Source organism: Neopsephotus bourkii, unplaced genomic scaffold (genome assembly GCF_033783945.1).
Source record: "Neopsephotus bourkii isolate Nb327-2 ecotype Australia unplaced genomic scaffold, CSIRO-AGI_Nbou_v1 NB_1768, whole genome shotgun sequence".
NCBI classification, from domain to species: Eukaryota; Metazoa; Chordata; class Aves; order Psittaciformes; family Psittacidae; genus Neopsephotus; species Neopsephotus bourkii.
The window spans coordinates 3796184-3817284 of NW_026902242.1; the positions used below are offsets into that span (position 1 = coordinate 3796184).

Genomic DNA, 21101 nt, shown 5'->3' on the forward strand with positions numbered 1-21101 from the left:
TCATTGCAGCAAGTTGGGACCAGATAAGCATCTCCATCATTGTGCTAAGGCAGCAGATGCGCTTGGTGTTTTGAGGAAATGGTTCATGACCTGATGATGCTTCCCAAGGGATGCAGCCAGGAAACATGCTGCAGGCCCCTCGGGTGGGAGCAACACCAGTGGGGAGGGTGAGAAAAGCAGACAATGGGAGAGAGCAAGGAGAAAGGTGCAGTGCAAGCAGGAAACCCCTTTGCCATGCTTCAGGCTCGCTCGTGCGCTCAGAGCTGTGGGACAAGAGTAATAGCTAAGAGCCCCTTCCTGAGCACCGAGAGGGTGCTGCAGCCACTGTCTCTGCAGTGAAAGTGAGGAGCAAAGCCACCATCAGCGTGGGCACAGGCTGCAGGGGTCAGGTCCAAGATCTGCATCTTGGGGGTTACTGGAGTATTTCAGTCCCTGAGCAGCCAACCCTGAGGATACGTGAGTGCCGGTACCCAGGGAGTGATGCATGGGGGGAAACATGAAGGTCAGAGGCAGAGCTGGCTCCTGGCTGCCCCAGCACAGGGGAGGGCTGAGCTGAGGTTGTGCACCCCTGGCAGGGGTGGGCCATTGCCCACAGCGCCCTGCTCATGAGCCCCCCATGGGCAGCCTGTTCCAATGCCTGAGCACCCTCTGGGGAAGGAATTGTTCCTCAGCTCCATCTAAACCTGCCTTGGTGCAGCTTGAGGCCGTTTCCTCTTGTCCCATCCCTTGTCCCTTGGGAGCAGAGCCCAGCCCCTCCTGGCTCCATCCTTCTGTCAGGCAGTTGTAGGGAGAGATCAGGCTCCCCCTGAGCCTTCTCTTCTCCAGACTGAACCCCCCAGGTCCCTCAGCCGTTCCCCATCACACTTGTGCTCCACACCATGTGCAGCAGTGGCTCCCACCTCTTAGGAGGGGTCCCCAGCACACAGCACACAGCATGGCCCAGTCTGTGCCTGCGGAGCACCAGGGAGTCTGAACCCACGCTTGAGGAGTTCTGCAGCAGCTCTGATAAACCATATGAGGGTTTGCCCCCCTTGTCCCTGCATCAGGTGAATCCAACTCAGCTGCACTGATGTGAAAGAGTGAGTACATCTTGAAGCAATAGCTGCAAGAGGAAGGTGCAGCCAATAAAGTTATAAACGTTTCTAACAGGCTGCACTGACAATGGCATTATCTGCTGCAATCACCTGCGGCTTTAAAGACAAGGAAGCAAAACAAAGCTGGTTTTGTTGGAAAAGGTCACAGGTTCTGCACCATTGCTCCATCCTCTGCTTGGTTCCTGTACCCCTGTGTCTTGCTGACTTGCTCCACCTGAGCTGCTGTGCCAGGGAACAAACCTGTGGCTGCTTTGGAGCCTGCTGGGGCCTGGGAGGAGGAACCAGAGGAGGTACCAGGGATGGGATGAGTGTGAAGGGAACAGGAGATACAGCAGCTCCATGAAGCCAGGGCTGAGGCTGGTGTGATGCTGTGATGAGCTGAGGCACCTCAGAGGACCTGTCCCATGGCAAGGGTAGGTTACCATCCCTTTGACTTGTTTCAGTGTGTGTAAGTGTGCATGCTGAGCTCAGAAACCAGTCACTGCCATGCCTTTCCACTCGTGGTAGTCTCTGCTGCCCTGTGTTTTATTCCTGACATAAACCCGTGCTCACACTGCCTCAGGGAATTTCACCCCAGGAAGCACTGAGCTCGCTTGCTTTCCTTCACATCCATCGGCACAAATACCTTTGGCAGTTTTCCTGCTACTGAGATTTCTGCATCACTCACTTTGGTTATGTCCTTCTTTAAGAAGATAATAACCTGTCACTGCAACTCCACAGCATATCTCTTTCATTCCTGAGGTCCTTTTGGTAATCACTTTGCATATTAGCACTGTTAGAATCATAGGATCCACTAGGTTGGAAAAGCCCTTTAAGCTCATCAAGTCCAACCCTTACCCCAGCACTGCCAAGTCCACCACTAACCCATGTCACTGAGGGCCTCGTCTCCACAGTGTGTGAAGACTTAGCATTCATCCAGCTTCTAGCTTTAGTATTATTGCGCAATGCACTTTCTGTAGTGTTACCTGAAGCTCATAAGGCATCTATCAGTTTGCCTCCTGACAGGGGAGAAGGTATCTGTAATGTGTTCTGTGTCTCTTAAAAGGACAAGGAATCCCAAGCGCGGTAACTTGTGGATTTTTGTCTTGGAGAATTAGGATGTCTTTGCATTACTGAGCAGGCAAACACTGAGCAGTGCTTGATCAATAAGAGGCATTGCCAGAGGTGTGATATAGTCTACTGCAGCTGACAGTAAGTGTTGCTATAGGCTATGGAACTAGGAATATGAAATGCCAAATGACAGTAATAATTCATGCATCCTGGGACATATAAAACCAACAGCATGTCAATAGCTGTGCCATGCTCTGCAGAAAATATGCAGGATTTAGATGTTGCAGGAGCCTGGGCTTTCTTTTAAACCACGCTTTCCTTGGCAAAAGTATAGACTTTCCCCATTTGTTCAATGCATGCATTTTTGGTTTCATGTTGCTACTTTTCTATCAAGATTCTAAGAGCTGTGCAGCTCAAAAGGGGGCCCGAGATTCAAAAAGCAAAATATATGTATTTATTGAAGAAAACCACATAAAAGATTTATAAAACAGAGGGTGCAATGCTATTTGAGATTCATGGGCCATTTCAGGATTCATGAAAGCATATATGGTTCTCATGTTGGCTTCAGAGGGAGTCGGACTTTGCTGGATGGGTTACCCAAGAGTTCTCTGGCATTGCCTTAAAATGAAACTTCTTACAATCAGTTTGCATTTTACTTGGACTGTTTTGTGAAATAAGAACTTCTTCATTATTTATCCTCTGAAAAAAGCCTTCAGGATAATTAATATTGCTTGTCTCTTATGGAAAGATACTGGGGAGGGTGAATTACTGCAGCTAGGAAGGTATAGCATCTGTAAGAAGGAAGACTGTCTGTCTGATATGTTTTCTCCCCTGTGCCACTATGGCACTGCTGCCTGGGAACCTAAAGGTGTTGAATGCATGTCACTCATGGTTAGATGAATAAAGGTCTTAATGTACAGACAGAATGGAAAGTACTTTAAAAAAGGGAGAATGTATCACAAAGAAAAGCACCATACATGAATTAAATCCTCTCCTGTGAGAGGCTGAGGATGCAAACGCATATAAATCGCCTGCTCTTCCACGTGACAGCAAACCCTCTACTTCAGAGTTGCAGTTCTTTAAGGGGAAAACATCTTGAATATAATACCTGGCTTTGAAGACCATCAAGTGATTTTGATGCAGTAGACTGCACCTACCTAAACAGGCACTAACAGATATTTCAGCCCATCTCCCTGAAGCTAGAGTGTGACAGAGAGGGTGATTAAAAAATTAGTGCTGCTGTTTGAGACCTATGAAAAGGGATGTCTTTGTTCTGAGGAGAGCATCTTGGCTTGTTCTGCTCCTTCAGCTTGGTTTGGGGAAGAGGTATTTTATAGTCCTGCCATGATACTTGGCAAACTTAAAGCTCTCACAGCTGATCCCACTTCTGTTTGCATTGAAAGAATGTCTATGGTGTTTATATAATGTGGGGAAACCTGCTCTCTCTACTCATTGTATTTTCATTGTCTCTTTTCTGATGCCTGTACTGTTTGCCAGCCGTCGAGGGGCCACTTTGATGCTTGCTTTGATGCCATGGTTGATTGTGTTGCACAGTTGAGCCGACGTTTTTCCTTTCTAATCGGAGCTGGCATACTGGGTGGGAAAAGAAAACAATAAAGCTTTCTTATAATTCTGGTTATCTCATAGAGTCTGCGTTTGTTATGGTTGCTGGTGTGCTGGAAACCAGTGCTTGTAAATACCTATGTATATTCTCATTTGGTTTTGGTCTCAGAGATGATTTTGCCTGCTTCTATTATTTCACCCCTGGCCACTCATGATTGTGTACCTGCGTGCCGAGTGGATATTGCCTTGGGAAGACACCAGCCTGCATGTATTACCTGGATTATGTGCATGGCACAACCTATACCCTGTTCACTCCTCTTGCTCTAAGGGATTAACATCCAGCCAAGAAATACAAACCAATACAAACAATTCACCCAGGGAGGTGCGAGTAGCCAAAATAACCAGAATGTTAATACTGGCAGCAGCAAAACAAGGCAGCCTGGCTGGATTTGAGTGTGCTGTGTGATGTCCACCTCTGTCTCGCTGCTCTTGGAGATATACACCTTCACCGTAGTATCATAGAACCAACCAGGCCGGAAAAGCCCTTTAAGCTCATCCAGTCCAACCGTTCCCCAACCCTGCCAAGGCCACCACTAACCCATGGCACTGAGGGCCTCGTCTCCATGGTGTGTGAACACTTGCAGGGACGGTGACTCCAGCACTGCCCTGGGCAGCCTGTTCAATACAAGACTCTCCAGTGCCCATATGAAGATTCATTTGCTGGTCCCCTTCTTTGCCCCATGCTCCATGTGGTAATGCCAGCCAGGACTTAGATAATGCCCACTTGGCTGAAGCTATTCCTTTTCTCCCTATCTCTCCCAGCCATTTGCAGACTGATGAGCAACCGTTCTGTTTCCATTTTACAGATGGAAAAGGAGAGACTTTGAGAGGCTGAGCGATCTGCCCAGGATGATGCTGCAAATCAATGGAACAAAAAGGGATCAGGCCACTCCATGCAGTTAAGGAGTGCCTTTAATGGCCCCATGGGATTCTCTAGACATGCAGGTCCCTAAAGAGGCAGCTTCCATTGCAGGAGTGTTCCTCCATTATTTCTGTCCCATTATTGCTGTGAACAGTGGAGCAATACAAAATGTATTATTCATCTCTCCTACTCATAAAATCAATACCTATCAAAACACAAATACAATTTAAATCAAAGGGCACTTGTTGAGTGCAGATCCTACTAATTAGGTCTGATTTCCCAACAATTTCTTAAATTATTTATTCAAGGGATGGGTGGCAGCCACTTTACTTGCCCCAGAGTGAATATTATAAACCTCTTGTCATGATGCAGCAAATGTGAAGTGTAGTACAATGCAGAGGGATTTGTAACCCTGATGAACTAATGTGATATCAATAGACATCAATCTGTGCAGAAAAAAAATCTGTCTTGTCGTAACAGCTAATGAGAGATGTCAAAAGACAATAACCTTGTGAAATGGGCGCACCTCGGTGGAGGATACAGGTTGTGCTGCTAGGAAACAAGTACAAATGTAATACACGCCTGCAGTGGAAGTTACTAAACCACCAGCACCATGAAGGAGGTTTACATCACACATGGACGTTTGTTGGGAGGGCAGCTCCCTCCAGGCTGGTGATTAGCTCCATAAGCAATTCCACTGTAATATCAGGGCTCTTTCTCTTATGCTGTTGTTGCTTAGTCTAGCCCCATCATCAACACAAAACAGTATTTATTCCAGATGTAGCTAATTACACTTTTAAAACCTGTAAAGAAGAGAGCCAATGGTTTGGAGGGACTTTTGTGTACAAATTAGGAAGCGGCTCACCTGTACAATGAGCATTCCCATTGCCAGTCATTAATGTTAGAACAGTGTCCTTCAGACTTTACTCATAAGGATTTTCCTTATGCAGCTTCTTTGGATTTAAATTTTCAAACATATTCTCCCATCCATGCAGCAGGTCTGAAGATTCCATCACACCAACCATGTACCAACTGAGAATCCTTGGTCCTATCATACAAACATGGTACCTACTCACCAAATCGTTTCCTATCAGTGATTCAAAGGAACAACCTGAAATACTGGTATATTTCCTTCCCAATTTGTTGGAAATAGATGACTTTAAAAGCGAACATTTTATCATTTCACTTTTTCCTTTATCATCTCACAACAATTTAAGAGCAAGTGTAATTCTGAAGCCTAAACTAAATGGCAGAACCTGAAGCTGCTATGACTTCAAGGCAGCAAAGCATGAGAGGCTGAAATAAAAGCATCGGAGTAATTTGGAGCTTAAACTCCTTACTCAGTGCCTTCCCCTTTGGCCTTAATGGTGACCAGGCTCCCAAGAAAGCTGCCAGGAGCCTGAGCAAAAAGCTGTAGCGGTCCAAAGTCCCTGCGTGCTTCAGCTACTGCAGGCGTTCTGTGATCTTCCTACACCATTGGCAGTACTTAGGTGCAATTGTGCAAGCAGGGATGCAAGGCAGAGCCTTAATTCTGGATTTCATGGCATATGAAAGTACAAGTCGGAATTGTGATGGTATTTAAACCTTCCTTATTAGTTGCACAATGAGTGTCTTTCAGCCACTGTTCTGCAAAATCCTTCCTGGTGGTATGTAAAAGACACGGGCTGAAAGTCAGAGAGCTGGAGGTTGAATGCTGGGTATGTGGAAATGGATCGCTGAGCCTGAACTAATGGGAGGAGTAAGGGAGTCTGAAGAAGCACTGTATTAAGATATTGAGGACTAATAAGGGAGTAGCATGGCAGAAAGTATAAAGAAGCATGGCATGAATACATGGGTTATATAGGATAAATTCACCTTCAATTGTTCAGCTCTCCTCCTTGTATTTTTGTTGGGTTTAATTAATAGAGGTTTGTCTGGCATGTATGAAAACAAAGTTCAATCCCAGATTATTTAAGGTGTAAATCCTAGCTACGTCAAGTGAAAACAGACAATCCTACATGTAATGCTTTCCATTTTCTTATTCCAATTAAATGAGATATCTGGAAGGAGCATCAAACATTGCAGCTACTGTTTAGTGGTATTTTCCTTTTCTTCTGCCTAGTTCCTTTCATACATGTTTAGAAAGTGTGTGATTGTGTATTAGTGACTGCAAAGGTTTCCTGAATTAACACCATGGGCTCATTTTAAATGGAGGGTAGGAGCACATCTGTTTCAAACAGCTTTGTAAGACGCCTTTTGTGATTACAAACACATCCAGTTGTGACCAATTCAGTGAGCTCCTATATACACTACTTCTTTGCAATAATAGTAGCTAGTGCATCTATAAAATGGCACAAGCCTTTTGGTGCACTGAAATAGGTTCCTCCTCTCCCCTCTCCCTTAAGAATTCAGTTAGTGTTTAGTCAATCCCAAAGAAAAGGGTGTGTTCTTCCCCATGGCAGATGTGTTATTCGCTGTGTTGGATAGATGTTTTACATTTGGCTTGCATCTCCCTTGCAGAGAGGCATGACATTTTCTGTAGTTGTAACTAACACAATTTTTCCACCTTGAATTTTTATAATTATAGAACATTATAAATATAATTGAAGGAATAGAAGCAAAACGAACAGTCTAGATTATATCTCTGGGTTGTATTGAAAGGTTTAAAGCATGTGGTTTTGCTGTACATCACACTGGATATAGTTTGGAAGTGATCACACACAGAAGATACCAGCTGAGGGATGTATACCTTCCATATGAGCCTAGCTAAAATGAGTTCCTTAGGGAAATACGCTGTTTTCCACAGATGTCCTACAGATAAGGGTTTGTACAGCCTGCAGGTATCTTCAGTGGGCCAACTGAAAGCAAAGAAATAGAAATGTGTTCAATTGACAAATTTCTGATGTAAATGATTTTGTCTTAAACTGTGTAAGGATCAAAGAAAAGCTTTGCTGGATAGATCCTCCACTGGATCACAGAATGGGTTGGGTTGGAAAGGACCTTAAGATCACCTAATCTCCAACCCCCTGCCATGGGAAGGGATGCTTCACACTAAACCAGGCTGCTCTTGAACATGGCCAGGGATGAAGCATCCATCACGGGGATAAGGAGGCAGAGGACTGTAGTGGTGCTGCCTGGCCTCTGTTGTCGTACAGTCTGTAATGCATCTGTCCTATGAAGCAGGAGAGTACTATCACATTTAGTTTTGAGAGAGAGAGCTAAGACTTAGACAGATACCATGGGACATATCTGCATGCATAAGGGAACTCTGGAAAAGCTGAGGGGTTGAAGAAAGCTGTGTGGAGGCCTTGGCTAACACCCTAAACCATTAGACCATACTCACCAGATTTATGTTGCCAAGTCTGTTGCCACTGATATCTGAAAGCAAACATCAGCAGCCAAGAATACCATGCTAATTAATTGCCTCAAGAGGACAGGATTTTCAAGATCTAATGAAAGATGGAATCCAGCTCCCATATGTCCTATTTGATGGCCCAAGAAAACATGCCCATATTTTTCACAGAAACAGTGACAAATGTCCAGCTACTTGTTTCTCAGCTGAATAAAATTAATCTTCAGCCCCAGAGATGCAAATGGCTGCTCATCATAGAATCAACCAGGCTGGAATAGACCTTTAAGCTCATCAAGTCCAACCTTTACCCCAGCACTGCCAAGGCCACCACTAACCCATGGCACTGAGGGCCTCATCTCCATGGTGTGTGAACACTTGCAGGGACGGTGACTCCACCAGACCTGACCCTGCAGTGTAAATGTCTTTCATGTCTCACAGCAACAGCCCCAGCCCAGCTTTCTTGGCCAGAGGATGGTATGGAGCACCTTGGTGGTCAGCCGAACAGAGGGAAAGCTCAGTGCAAGCAGGGAAGAAGCAGGACTGTGGCAGACCCCAGTGTATAAATTTTCTGAGCACCCAACCATCATTAGTATGTGCTAAATCATCAGTTTTTGGAAACGTCCCAAATTTTTGTCTTCCTCTTTCATCTTTTCAACATGACCCATGTGAAATTGCTCATCTAAAAAGAGTATCTTGACACCTGGTTTAGTGAAAGTGGGCACCAGGAGAGCAGGTACAAATTGCACGGCAAAGTTTTATCTTAAATAATGAAGAAAATCTATTTTGTTCTGTCAACCCTAAGATTGAAGAGCAACAAAAACCTCCTAGGAAGGTCAAGGTAAGTAATTGTAACACACCAGCTCTTGCGTGTTTCCTCGAGAGCCCTCAGGTTTGGCCAGAAGAATGACAATTCTGAACTTCAATAACTTCCACGCAGGAAGGCACATCATTCTGACATGTCTCAGTAAATCATTTAACATGAGAAGGGCTCCCATGGTGCAGCCCGTGGGGTAAAGTTAGGCACAGAGTAGTTTTCTGCAGTTGGGCTTCAATTTCACTCTAGATTTTAGGTGATGTAAAGCTCAAAAGGAGATCCTGATGCTACTCGCCCAGAGATGACATCAACACTTATGAGTACATGTTTTGATGACACAGCTGAGAGAATTGAAGTGATTATTATTATGGAAGGACCAAGGTGATAAGTACCATGTTCTGTATGAACTATTGTCAGTCAGACAAGCCAACAAAGGTCATCATCCATTATATTAATGTCATAAATATTATCGCACACTGACATCAGGATAGTCAACTGGGATTCTTGCACTTGTTTCTTTATTAAGGGCTGCTGTTCTTAAACTTCTCTCTACTGGATTAGTTTACATTTTGCTCTCAAAATAAAGGACTTCCAAGATTTTCAGCACAGGGTTTTGGACACCCACATCACTCTTAGGGTCTTTTCTCCAGTTAAAGTAGCCATCTGAAGTGTCAGAATCCATGACACCATGAACAGAGGAGGGAGAAACCAGCAAACACAATAATTCCTGAGTCTTTAGATACTGTCCCCCATTGCTTTATTTGAACTGTTGCCATCACATCTTCATCATGAGGGCATCTCCATGCCTCTTGCCCACATGCTGGGGCTGCTCAACCTGAGGATGAGGAGAGCAGGATGGCAGAGGTAGGAGCTCCAGTGATGGCTGTTGCCTGCACCAAAACAGGACTGTTTCCTGTTGCAAATCACACCCTGGACAATCTTCTTGTTGTTATTGTTTTGCCTTTTGCTATAGCAAATATGAACCAGGGTGATTCTCAGGAGTTAATGGCAGTGAAATGAGAGAGTGCAAATCATATATCTTCTGTGTTGCTGAGCAGTTCATGCTCACAGAGAGCAGGCAGCTCAATAGATACCACCAGTGCATGGCTCCTCTGAATTCACCCCAGGTGAAAGCAGTATCATCAGGGATGGAGAAAGGGGAGTCCTCTCTAATAAGACTTTTTCTTGCCAGCACCAAGGGCTCTTGCATCCTTTGCTGATCAGTTAAGAGCCAGGAGTAAATTCTTGTCATGTTGTGTAAATACATGACTGCTTTAGAGCATGAAGTGTCTGAAGTATCTTGTAAGGGGGCTCCAAGTATGCTGGAGAGGGACTCTTCATGAGGGGCTGTAGCGACAGGACAAGGGGTGAGGGGTTCAAACTGAAACAGGGGAAGTTCAGGTTAGATCTAAGGCAGAAGTTCTTCCCTGTGAGGGTGCTGAGGCGCTGGCACAGGGTGCCCAGAGAAGCTGTGGCTGCCCCATCCCTGGCAGTGTTCAAGGCCAGGTTGGACACAGGGGCTTGGAGCAAGCTGCTCTAGTGTGAGGTGTCCCTGCCCGTGGCAGGGGTTGGAACTTGATGAGCTTTAAGGTCCTTTGACCCAAACCAGTTTAGGATTCTATGGAATCTGTTCCCAAAACAGGCTCCCAAGCGAGGACAAGAGAGGTGACCTCTGAACCCATCCAAAACCAAAGCCTCCTGTCCACACCCACTAGCTTTACAAAGTCTGCAGAGAGGTGGTATCACTTTGAAATGTGGATGCATCGGAGGTGATACAAGCACCCCATGAGCACTGGACACTTGGCTTCCAGCATTTGGGGAAACGTTACGGAAAGCTTCAGAAATGAAGAGAAATTTAAGGTGAGCTTTCCCGTCCTAGGCAGAGTCCAAATGGAAGAGCAGGGTAAGTACTGCTGGGAAGTGCCACACTGTGTTTATTGAGCACACCAGATAGGACACATGCTTTTATGTCAGCCTTTACATTCAGCATTTTCAGCAGACTCATCCTGATGTATGGGTGCGATAACATTGACGCAGGCAGGAGACAGCCACCAGTGAGTCACTGCAGAGTTTCCTCCAGAAGCTGGCTGTCTACAGCAGGCATCCCACTGCACCGCTCATCTAGTCTGGCTTGTAAAAGTCACCAGCCTAGTCTAGCTTGTACAATCTACAAAGAAACCACGTTTGTACCATGCAGGTAGATGTTCAAAGTGAAACCAATACGAGCTAACTCGAATTGGAGAAGATAACAGCAAATCATCACTTCCAATGAGAGTAGAATGCCTGGAACCACAGGCACGAAAATACATTTACTGACTAGAAAATTATCTTGGGATAATAGTGGAATGCTTTGTGCTGATGCATTGTGTGCTCTGATAGCTGAGGAAATAATACTATGGTAGAAAAGGCTCAGAATTTCAAAGAGAAGAGCTTTCACAGCAGAGTGCTTTCACAGGAGAGACTGGCTTTTCTGTGTTCATTAGGGGAATACTAAAAACCAAACCAAATAAACAGGAAAAGTAGTTATTTTTTATGATTTAGACCTACATAGAGCAGCATCCTCTGATAAACGAAACCTTTAGCCAATTTCTCTGCTTTACCTGGAAAGCCTTTCCTTGCTCATATGAGGTTACTTCCCTCTGTGATTGCAGCAGTACTCTTGACCACATGTGTTTTCAGAACTGGCAGCAACAAATCAGGCAGCTAGGGCAGTTTGCATGTTATACAGGAGTTTCAAGCATGGTTTTAGAGAAAACAGAGCACCCTTTGAAATCTGGGAACGAAAGCTATATACCATAGTGCTGGTTATGATGTCTGTAAAGTGTATGACACCCAAAGTGCTTTTAGGATGCTCCAAGGTATATCAAAGAGCATTAGCTTCAGCATAGCTGGAAATGTCCCCAGATTCACTTATTTCTTATATCCTACTACAGTTAACACAGCCTTGGTCATTGTGAATAATCCACAGAGTAAGCCTATTAGGTGAGATTTAGCATCTACATTTTTCTGCTCACATCTGCTTGCCTGACATATGTAATCTGCCAGGATGTCACAGTTTACATCCTATTTTCGTTGGAGGATAATGAAACTTGATGGGTGTCTTCATCTCCTTCTTCATCCCTCTAAGAACCGTTTCTGCTTGTCAGCTCCTCCCTACCAGCACTCTTTGGCGTGATCCTTAGCCAGGTCCTTTATTAAAGGGGAGTGCATGCAAGGCTTGCAGTCAACCACACAATTTATCACTGTGCAAAATGGGTGTAGAAAGTGTTACTTCAAAGCCAGTAAGGAAAGAAAAGTGATGTAGTAATTCCTTACCTGAATGTTGTGGACTTCCTTCTGTCTGGTACAAACACATCAGAGATACACCAGATACAAAGCTCTACTGCACCGCTCTTTGAGCAGCAATCACTCAGCAGGAGCTTTCTGAAGACTTTTGTTTCCTTTTAATTCTTACAAAACTGAACCGGAGGCACTTCAGGAATTTCAGATCAGCTCAGTCCGAGAGGTAAATTAAAATTAGGGAAAATTAGACCATTTCTAATGAGATGGTTATTACACTGGATAATGATGATTATTGGTTCTGCTTAATAAACCTGTCAGCCAGTGCAAAATATATATTAAGTGGAATTACATTGCATTATATTTCTATCAACGCAGAAATTCAGTGCATTGCTTTCCCACAAACTGTGGGTATAACGGAATGTTAGACAGGGCTTCCTTTTCCAAATAGGATGAAACGTGGAGCTTTCAAAACCAGCCTTTAAAAGCCCTGATTTAAAGCCCATTAAATCTAATGTGGTAAAGATTCACACTGACTTCTGTGCCATGTAGTCAGGACATCACTAAAATGAGCAGTGTTCTCTCTTATTCCCTGTGCTAAATATCTAGGTAATACTACTGTGGTGACTATTTGACAGTATTATTAGCCTGCCAAAGAAAAAATCTCATAGATCATGCATTCCCAGCCCCCTTGTCTCACTGATCTCATTGCTTGCCTGTTCACCTGCTTATGTGCTCTGATTTACCTGGCAAATTAGGAGATGGACTCATTAGGTGTGCTACCCTTTATTTCTGAGGTGAAAACAATGAGGAAAAACTATCCATTAGCTAAAAATGAGATGGTGCTGTGCAAAACTCAACACTGGAGGTGCCTAGAGGTGAGGCAACTTCCCAGGAGTCAGGTTGGACAGGGCCTTAGGCAACATGGTCTAGTGTGAGGTGTCCCTGCCCATGGCAGGGGGTTGGAACTGGATGGTCTTAAGGACCCAAACCTATGCACCTGCTGGCTCTCAGGATACTGGGAAATCAGGATGCTCAGCATTTTCTTGTTTAAAAGCAGGACATAACATCAAACCTTGCCTTGAGCAAGGTTCACTGTGCTGAGGAATTAGAGCCATCCTTCTGGGAGGGTGACTGCCTGCCTCTGCATCTGGGCCCTATATAGCAGTAAACTGCCAAAGGGGAAGAAGGAAAGAAGGGGGGAAGCCAAGAGCACATTACTGCTACCAGACACCCTCTGTGTAGGGTTTCATCTGAAAGGACACATTTTAGTGGAGTATTTTGATATAAATTGAGCAAAGTTTCTCTTACAGAAACAGTGTTTACTGCAGCTACAGTAGCAGTGTAGTTTATAGATTTTGAGGGACTAAACAAGCGTAACAACTGCGTGACTAGATATGCCCCCTATGCCATCAGACCTAGTGAATTGGAGCATGGAGGTGAGTAAGACTTTGTGGTGCACGTTGAAACCTGGAGAAGCACAGACTGCCCTATATAATATTATTTCTTCGAGGAAATAAATGCTTATTATGAACAGCAATGCATTATGTTAACTGAGGATGATAATGTGGTTAATAAGTCACAGCACATGTGATTGTAAGGGTTTTATCATGCTTTGAAACATTTACTAACCGACACGATTTCTCGTTTTATGAAGCCCATTTTGTCGAGTTCCATAAACAAGGTTCAACAGTCACAATTTCATTAGCATTATATTGTTGCCATGGTAATGTGGTACCAATTCGATTGATGGGTTTTTCATCCTGGGCTTATTATAGAATCGCTCTTCCTGTCAAAGATACATCTATATGGAAACAGCAAACAGACCTTATCATCTGAATACTAGCACCAAATCTCATCGTATGCTAATTTGGCTGGAAGCAGAGCATGTTATTGGCATCGGATCCAGAACCCATCAGAAACACGATGCAAGTTACAAAACATCACACATGGCAAAGTCACACTCTAAAATTAGGAAAATTACTCGCATTGTTTGCTGCAGTATCTGAATTTGTGATCGCAAAAAGCATTTGGCTCTGCTATGATCATTCCCTGCAATGCTGGCGGGAGGGCACAGTGCTGCAGGTGGTAATATTAAAGGGGGCAAAAAAGCAGGTACAAATGCTAAGGGGTGAAATGTGAGCTGAAGGGATGTTGGTCTTTCTCCTGTTCACACGTTCTTCAGCATGTCTGGGGGGAAATTGCTGCTAAATGCAATGCTTTGGTTTCCTGGTCTGTAGAATGGGGATAATGACCCCTTTCCCCCTCTGGTGTATGCCCGATAACAAGCGATAGCAGGTACTGCTAAAACATAGTTATTAAGTGAAGTAGCGATGGTTTTACCAGCTCCAGGAAAATACACTGCACACAGCTACAATTTGAGAATGTGGACTCACTCAGGGAAACACAGGAGAGTTGGCAAGACAGAGCAGTCAGCAGAACATGGGCACTTATGAAGGAAAGATACATCATTACAAAATCATGCCAGTTCATAGGGGTTGTGAAAACAAAGACTATTGTAGGCTACAGAACAAGTGTCTGCAGCAATCTGAGCAAGGAGAGCTTCAATACAACATAAAGCAAGAGAGGGGTGCCTTAATTATTTTAAGTTGAAACAGTTTCTTGTGTATTTTCACTGGGTTTTAATGATTGTTTCCTATTTAGATAGGAAATACCTTCTTCCACCCTGACACATAATGTTCAGTCTACCATTTCTTAGCTTAATCATGTTGCGTCCTTTGCAGCCACAGAGGTAAATTACAGGCAGGATAGTATTCCATATAATCAAAGATGTGCTCCATTTTGCATGACAAGTTTTGATTTAAAAGGCAAGGAAAGAGACACCTTCACTTGCAGCTAAGAACACCTCGGAGGAGAGGCTTCTCCTCCATTAGGATCCTATCGCTCATACAAAAAAGTGACCATTGTTACTACTACTAGCTCTTTATATACTTCCACCCTGATAAAGCCCCAGGACGCAGCTGAGACTGGCACCTCTTTGTGCTAAGTCACACAGAGAGCCACGCTCCCGTCTTCAGGCAAATTATAAGCTTCAAAGGCATGAGAAAGACCAGAGAGAAAAGCAAAATAGATGGGGGGTGAGGGGGGGGGGTGGTGGTTGAGGGTTAACAGGATAAATCCCTGACTAAAGGTCAGAGTGGCAGAAGCAGAGCAGGTCTCCAGCCTGGATTTCCTCCACTGGGATGCTGCCACACTGGGATGGATGGGATATTTGGAGCTATCCTCCCACAAATTCAGAAGATTCAGACCCTAACCATACACAGAACAACAAAGAAATGAGCTTTCCCCAATCATTTCAGTGCCTGCACCTATGTTGCTGAGCAGGGGCAGCCTGAGGCAAAGCTTGAAGTCAGCTGAGCAGCCCACCCGTATTACCTATTAAAACACCTTCAGGCTGGCTCCAGGGCAACCCTGTTAATCCTCCCAGGGACAAAGGCTCAGGAATACCCTGTGTTCCCGAGCATGTTCAAGGGCAGCGGGGTCAGGGTACCTGCCAGAGGAATATTAATGGGTTTCCACACCACATACGAGGCAATAGGGATCAGCCTTTCTGCCTCTGTGGTAGGGACTTCTAAACACAAGCCTGAACAGATGGAGGGAGGAGGGGGGAAGAGTGAGATTTTGGTCATGGGAGCAAAAAGTCAGTTTGCACCAGGATTTGAAGGCTTTGATCACAAGAAATACGATATCTGAGATGAGGGAAGTGCTGTCTTGGAGTTTTTCTTGCTTTCTCCCTCTCTCTTATAAACCTGTATAATGTAAAACCATTAAACTGGGGGAGGAGACATTCATCTCCTGATCAGTAAATACTTCCTTTTGCTGCGTGGTGCCTGCTGACTTTACTGCTGCTGTAGCCTTTTAAAATGCTTCCAGGAAATCTCATTAGAGTTTAACTTTATTTTCTTTTATTATTAAGGAATCTGAAGAGAGTTCCTAATAATTCCAATTTAACTTTTTAATAAAACCTGCAAATAATACGTCTGCATGGATTTGATCTCATGTCTATAGCCGATAAAAACCCTGATCTGTAGTCAAATTCATTAGCCAGGGATGTGTTGTCATCATACTGATGACTATAAAAGCTGGCAGCTTTAAAATGGCAATATTAGAGCAAGGCTGTATTTTTGTTTTCTAATGGTTTCATGTTTTGCATTCAGTACGGGTGAAAATTAAGACTTCGCACGCAGAAGTAATATCCATTATGATGGCACTGTCCACAACGAATTGAGTGGGACATTTGCTTAATTAAAAGTATTTCTCTTAGATCATTAAAGAAGTCTGTCCTACTATGGCACTGATGATATAAATGAGTTTCCTATAATCAGTTCACTGCTGAGGACTCTCCTTAGACTTAAACAGAGGAAGAAAAAGGTAAGAGAATTTGGTGAACAGGGCAGGGTGCAGGAGCAGAGCTGCTGTAGCTGGGGTATTTGGGCAGAGAATTTGGGGAGCAGAGCCAAGGCAAAGGGCAGAGAGATAGGAACTGCTCTGACCTGCTCTCCTGGGTGGTTTTAGGCATCTGTTTATAACAGCATACCTTTAAGGGAGAGCCCTAACTGGTGGAGTGTTTCAACCTATCTCAATATTACAGCCTAAGTCTCCCGGACTAGCCCATCTTCCTTCCTCATCATGCCAAATGACCCATGGAAAGCCACAGATCTTCAGTGTGTGGGGACAACCGAACGTCGGCAACTTCTGGAAATGCTGCTACAAGGTAGGGCCACATCTAACTCCTTCAAACAGCCTCCTCAGCTCAGGTGTGCTGCTCACATGAAAAAACTCATGATTCCCACTGTAGAGACCTATTTGTGTGCTTCTCGGAAACCCCTCCTGCCTGGAACAAGTAGACCAGACATAAAAAACACCCAATAACTACTTTTGGCTGAGGTTGCTGGATTAAATCTTCATAGAGAGAGCCAAGAGGACAGTCAAGAAATACTTCTCTTCTTCATGCCACAACTTGTTTTCTCATTATTGCTTCTTTTCTCCTTTTTACACTCCAGGAGTTGTTTTTTTTTTTTTCTACTTAAGCTAATAGGAAGAAATACTGTGCCCTATTCCAGTCATTTCAGTAATTCTTATGATGAGTATTCAAATAGCAAGTGACATTTATTGATATATATGTTACATTTCTGAAACACCAGAAAAATACTATCTGGCCCATTTTCTGCTAATGTTGGCTTAGATGGTGTTTTAGGAGCAGAAACCGCCCTGAAAAGGATGCAGAGGATGGGAGTGTCAGTGAAGTGCACGGTCATGAATCTGGTGTTGATCTGTCCATGTGATTTTCCAGGTGAGCCTCGCACCCTGCCTATGTTCTGTGCTCCCAGATGTTTGGCTCCGTGATGGCAGAAGAAACATCTGGAGTTCTGCTGTTCCCACGGGACCCACAGCTACCAGGCCCTGACCCACTGCAACTGCTTCTAGCATCTTCTGGTGGAGATGCTGCTGGGGCTGGCTTTGCCCTGCTTGCTGCTGTCTGCTTGTCTTATCCTTCTGAGTTATGCCCCAGCCCACTCCTGTCGTGTTGTGCATCTGCCTCTGGGCTGTGTTGAGTTTTCAATTATCCCCATGTACAGATGCTATGTAAAACAGCGTGCAGGGCTTGAGCAGGCTGAACACAGTAGAAATACACTTAAATAAAGAGTACTGCTGTAATATCAGGAGGCTGATTGGAAGCACAAGATAGAAGTGTCATATCCTGCAGCTTTTATGTTGGTAGATATAGATTTCAACCAGTAGAGTCTATCTATCCAACAAATAACAACCAGACGAAATGGATCTGGGTGTCTTCAGTTGTGAGCAACTGATACGCTTTCGCCAGTAAACGGAGGACGTGGTAAACTGCCACAAGACAGGCTTTTGAGATACCTACAAATATAATCAGACATGTAATATGTGGTAGTGTCTATGTGTAACTTAGAGAAGCTCCCTGGGGTTGGAACTAGATGATCTTAAGGTCCTTTCTAACCAGTCTATGATTCTATGAATCTACTCACAATATGTTTAAAACATACATCAAGAGAGCTCTGACCTCAGAGAACTGATGTGTGGTTCCACTGGCAACTCCAGATTCAGACATGGAAACAAACAGCAAGCGTAGGTCTCCATGTCAGTATGTGTACAAGCAGTAAAAACTCCCCCAAATGAGGTACCATAATTCCTAGGTGGGGGGAAAATGATATGACAAAAGAGGGACAAATAAGCATAAAATACGCTAATGTAAAATGTGCCTGTTACTAACCTCTAGAAGAGCTCAACAGCTCGAATTGTAGAATGTGGTATGTAGACAAATATAAAGAGAGCAACACATTAAGTGTGTTTTTCTCCAGAGCAGAATGAAATAGGCATACAGTGCAAATTATAATATTTAGTACTTTCAGGGCAAATTCTAGTTGAGGATCACGAAGTAATTTGAAAGTATTAATGAATTAGCCTCACAGCTAGCTTTCAGGTAGATAATAATGATAATTATTACTATAAATACATATTATTATTATCATTCTTGCTCCAAAGAAGTGAAAATTGAGGCCTAGAGAATTTATACATTTGTCCAAAGTCTGTGTTTTATTCCTGTAACCATCCTCCTCTAGAACTATTATATATCAAGTTGATTATTTCCCACATACTGCATGAGATATACGATGCAGTTTATGAGCTCTAAACCCCAACCAGCTGAGCTCCTTTACAAAACAGTGCCTGTGAACATCTCCATTTGCATTTGAATTCTCAAGCAGCAACAATCCTGCTTAAAAAAAAAAAAAAAAGCTATAAAGAAAAAAGGAATCATGAAAATCAGTAGAAAATCTGTCAAGGCCCCATCTGTGAGTGGGTATCAGAATAGCGCTAAGAAGCTCTGAGGAACAAAGTTCATTCCAAGTCTAACGCATAGTGCTTTCTGGTCGATGAAATGAATTCAAGCAGGGTGAAATGAGGGCACGTACCATGAAAAAGTGTGTTCCCCCACTGAGGAGTGCAGGAAAGCAACATTTCTGCTGTGTGTGTGGTCTTGGTGTGTGCAGCCGTGCTTACATACTCAGTGTGCTCCTGTCTCCTTTTGATAGCCACACTTCTTCAGGGAGCATCAGGAACGAGTGATCTCTGGCCCTGACAAGATGAGGACTTGGATTATGTATGACTGCTGCTAAAAGCAAGCTTTCATAGCCAGCTACCTGAAGTAGTATGGAAACAAAACCAGAGTTTCCACACCAGCCTTGAAAATGCCCACATAAACACATTTATTCCCTTCTGAATGGGAATATATAAAGGTTAGGGACACTTATTTGCAGGCTATTTATGTATCTCCTCTCAGGATCTGAATTCCTAAGAGCCTTGGCCTTAGCTTTTTGCTCTCACACATGCAATATTTGGAACTAACGACAGGAAAGCGGAGAACCACAGCATTAACACCATTCTAATGCACCAGATTATTTTCCTTTCCCCTTTTTTGAGCTGTTAGAGTATGCAAATGTTCCGTTAACTGGTCCTCATGTTTTCTCTTTATTGAATTGCTTTCACGATGGCGAATAAATATTCATAAAGAAGTGCGGACAATAAATCATTTCAAATAGTTCAAAGCCATTTTCTTCCTAGACTGCATATATATTCAGCTGTGACTCGCCTTTAATATTTCACTCAAAAAGAGAGACTTGTAGAAGGACAATACAGATAATGTGTCAAGTAGTAATTAAAACAGGGGGTAATGATTAAAACCATTTTGATCTGCATTGTACTCTGTCAAATCCATCATCTCCTGTGTTTGTTAAGATGACTTTCTACTTCCTTTATACAGAAACTCAAAATAAACTTCTTTTTGAAGACACTGCACAGAACAAAAGGGTTTCACCCTTGAGCTTGTGGGGTCCAGAACCCTCCCCAACTCTGGATTCAGGTATCTCATCAGTACCATCCTTACAAGATAAACTCAGCCAGCCACTGTCTCTGCTGCTAGCATTGTGCTTTCTCTGGGAAGTAGATCTAGATGCAGGGCAGAAGACAACCAAGGGCCACCCCAATATGTACAGGTACATGTAACCTGTCTCACCATTTAGATTTAAGCTCAAAGCTCCAAAAGAAATTCGATTTAAAGATCTGGTTAGCTTACACTTGGGGATCTTGATTCAAATCCAAGTAACAATGATGTTCCTTGTCTCATTATATGCATTTTGGCTACTAACACACATATTTGGCCCAAACTCATTACCTTTCACGAGTTGTTGCTAAGCCTTTCGGCCCTGATTCAACAGAGCACTTACATACATAGTTAAATAAATTGCTTTAGGAAAGCATTCTTCTTTGTGTTTAATCTTGGGCAGACATTCAACTTTGAAATCAATGGGACTTATGAACAGCCCTGACCTTGGGGTCTAAATGGTTGCTGAATCAGTGCATTGACAGAAACATACTGGAAAAGATAATATCCATGTCTAATCAGAATTATAATCTCTACTTTAATGGGAAATTACCCATAGGTAACACATTATTCTGCTCAAGAAATCCATTTTATGGCATTTATTAGAAAGCCTTAATTCACGGTTTCTCTTTATGCCAAAGATACCAGATGAACAGTGTCATATTTTGGTTGTGTATCTGTAATATTCCTTAAATGAAGAAATAAAATATAGGAAAAGTGCTGGCACAAGGGGCCATTCCTAATTATTCACTATGGCTTTCTCAATTGCCTGCCACATGGCAATCCGGAGGGGAGGCAGAGTGGTTCTGAAATCCCATGGACTTGGAGACCAGGAATGACCATGTTATGCAGTACCTAAACATGAAGTTCACCCCAAAAAGCAACACTTCTAAGGCTGTTTGCCCAGTCTACATATGGAATTTTTAGTGATCATGTTTTTATTACACAGTGAAAGAAGCAAAAGTAAAGAAAAGTGGATGCTTCAGGTATCACAGTGTACAGGTTATACAAGTGCAACTATAGCCAAATCTATGAGATTAAGAAGCAGTTGGTAAAATAATTGCTGCTATGTTGCATGAAACAAACCACTTGTGCTATTCTTAAAAACTTTCCAC

General features: G+C 43.5%; 1 long non-coding RNA gene across 3 annotated transcripts in view; it reads left to right on the plus strand.

The window, feature by feature from the left end:
* The window catches only part of LOC133226018 (uncharacterized), a 43504-nt gene extending 24621 nt beyond the window's left edge, over nucleotides 1–18883 (plus strand). For all 3 annotated transcript variants that reach the window (XR_009729352.1, XR_009729353.1, XR_009729354.1), the window contains exons 4-5: nucleotides 16666–16788; nucleotides 17368–18883. This is a non-coding gene — a long non-coding RNA (uncharacterized LOC133226018). The remainder of the gene's footprint in view (nucleotides 1–16665; nucleotides 16789–17367) is intronic.
* Nucleotides 18884–21101: the final 2218 nt, after the last annotated feature.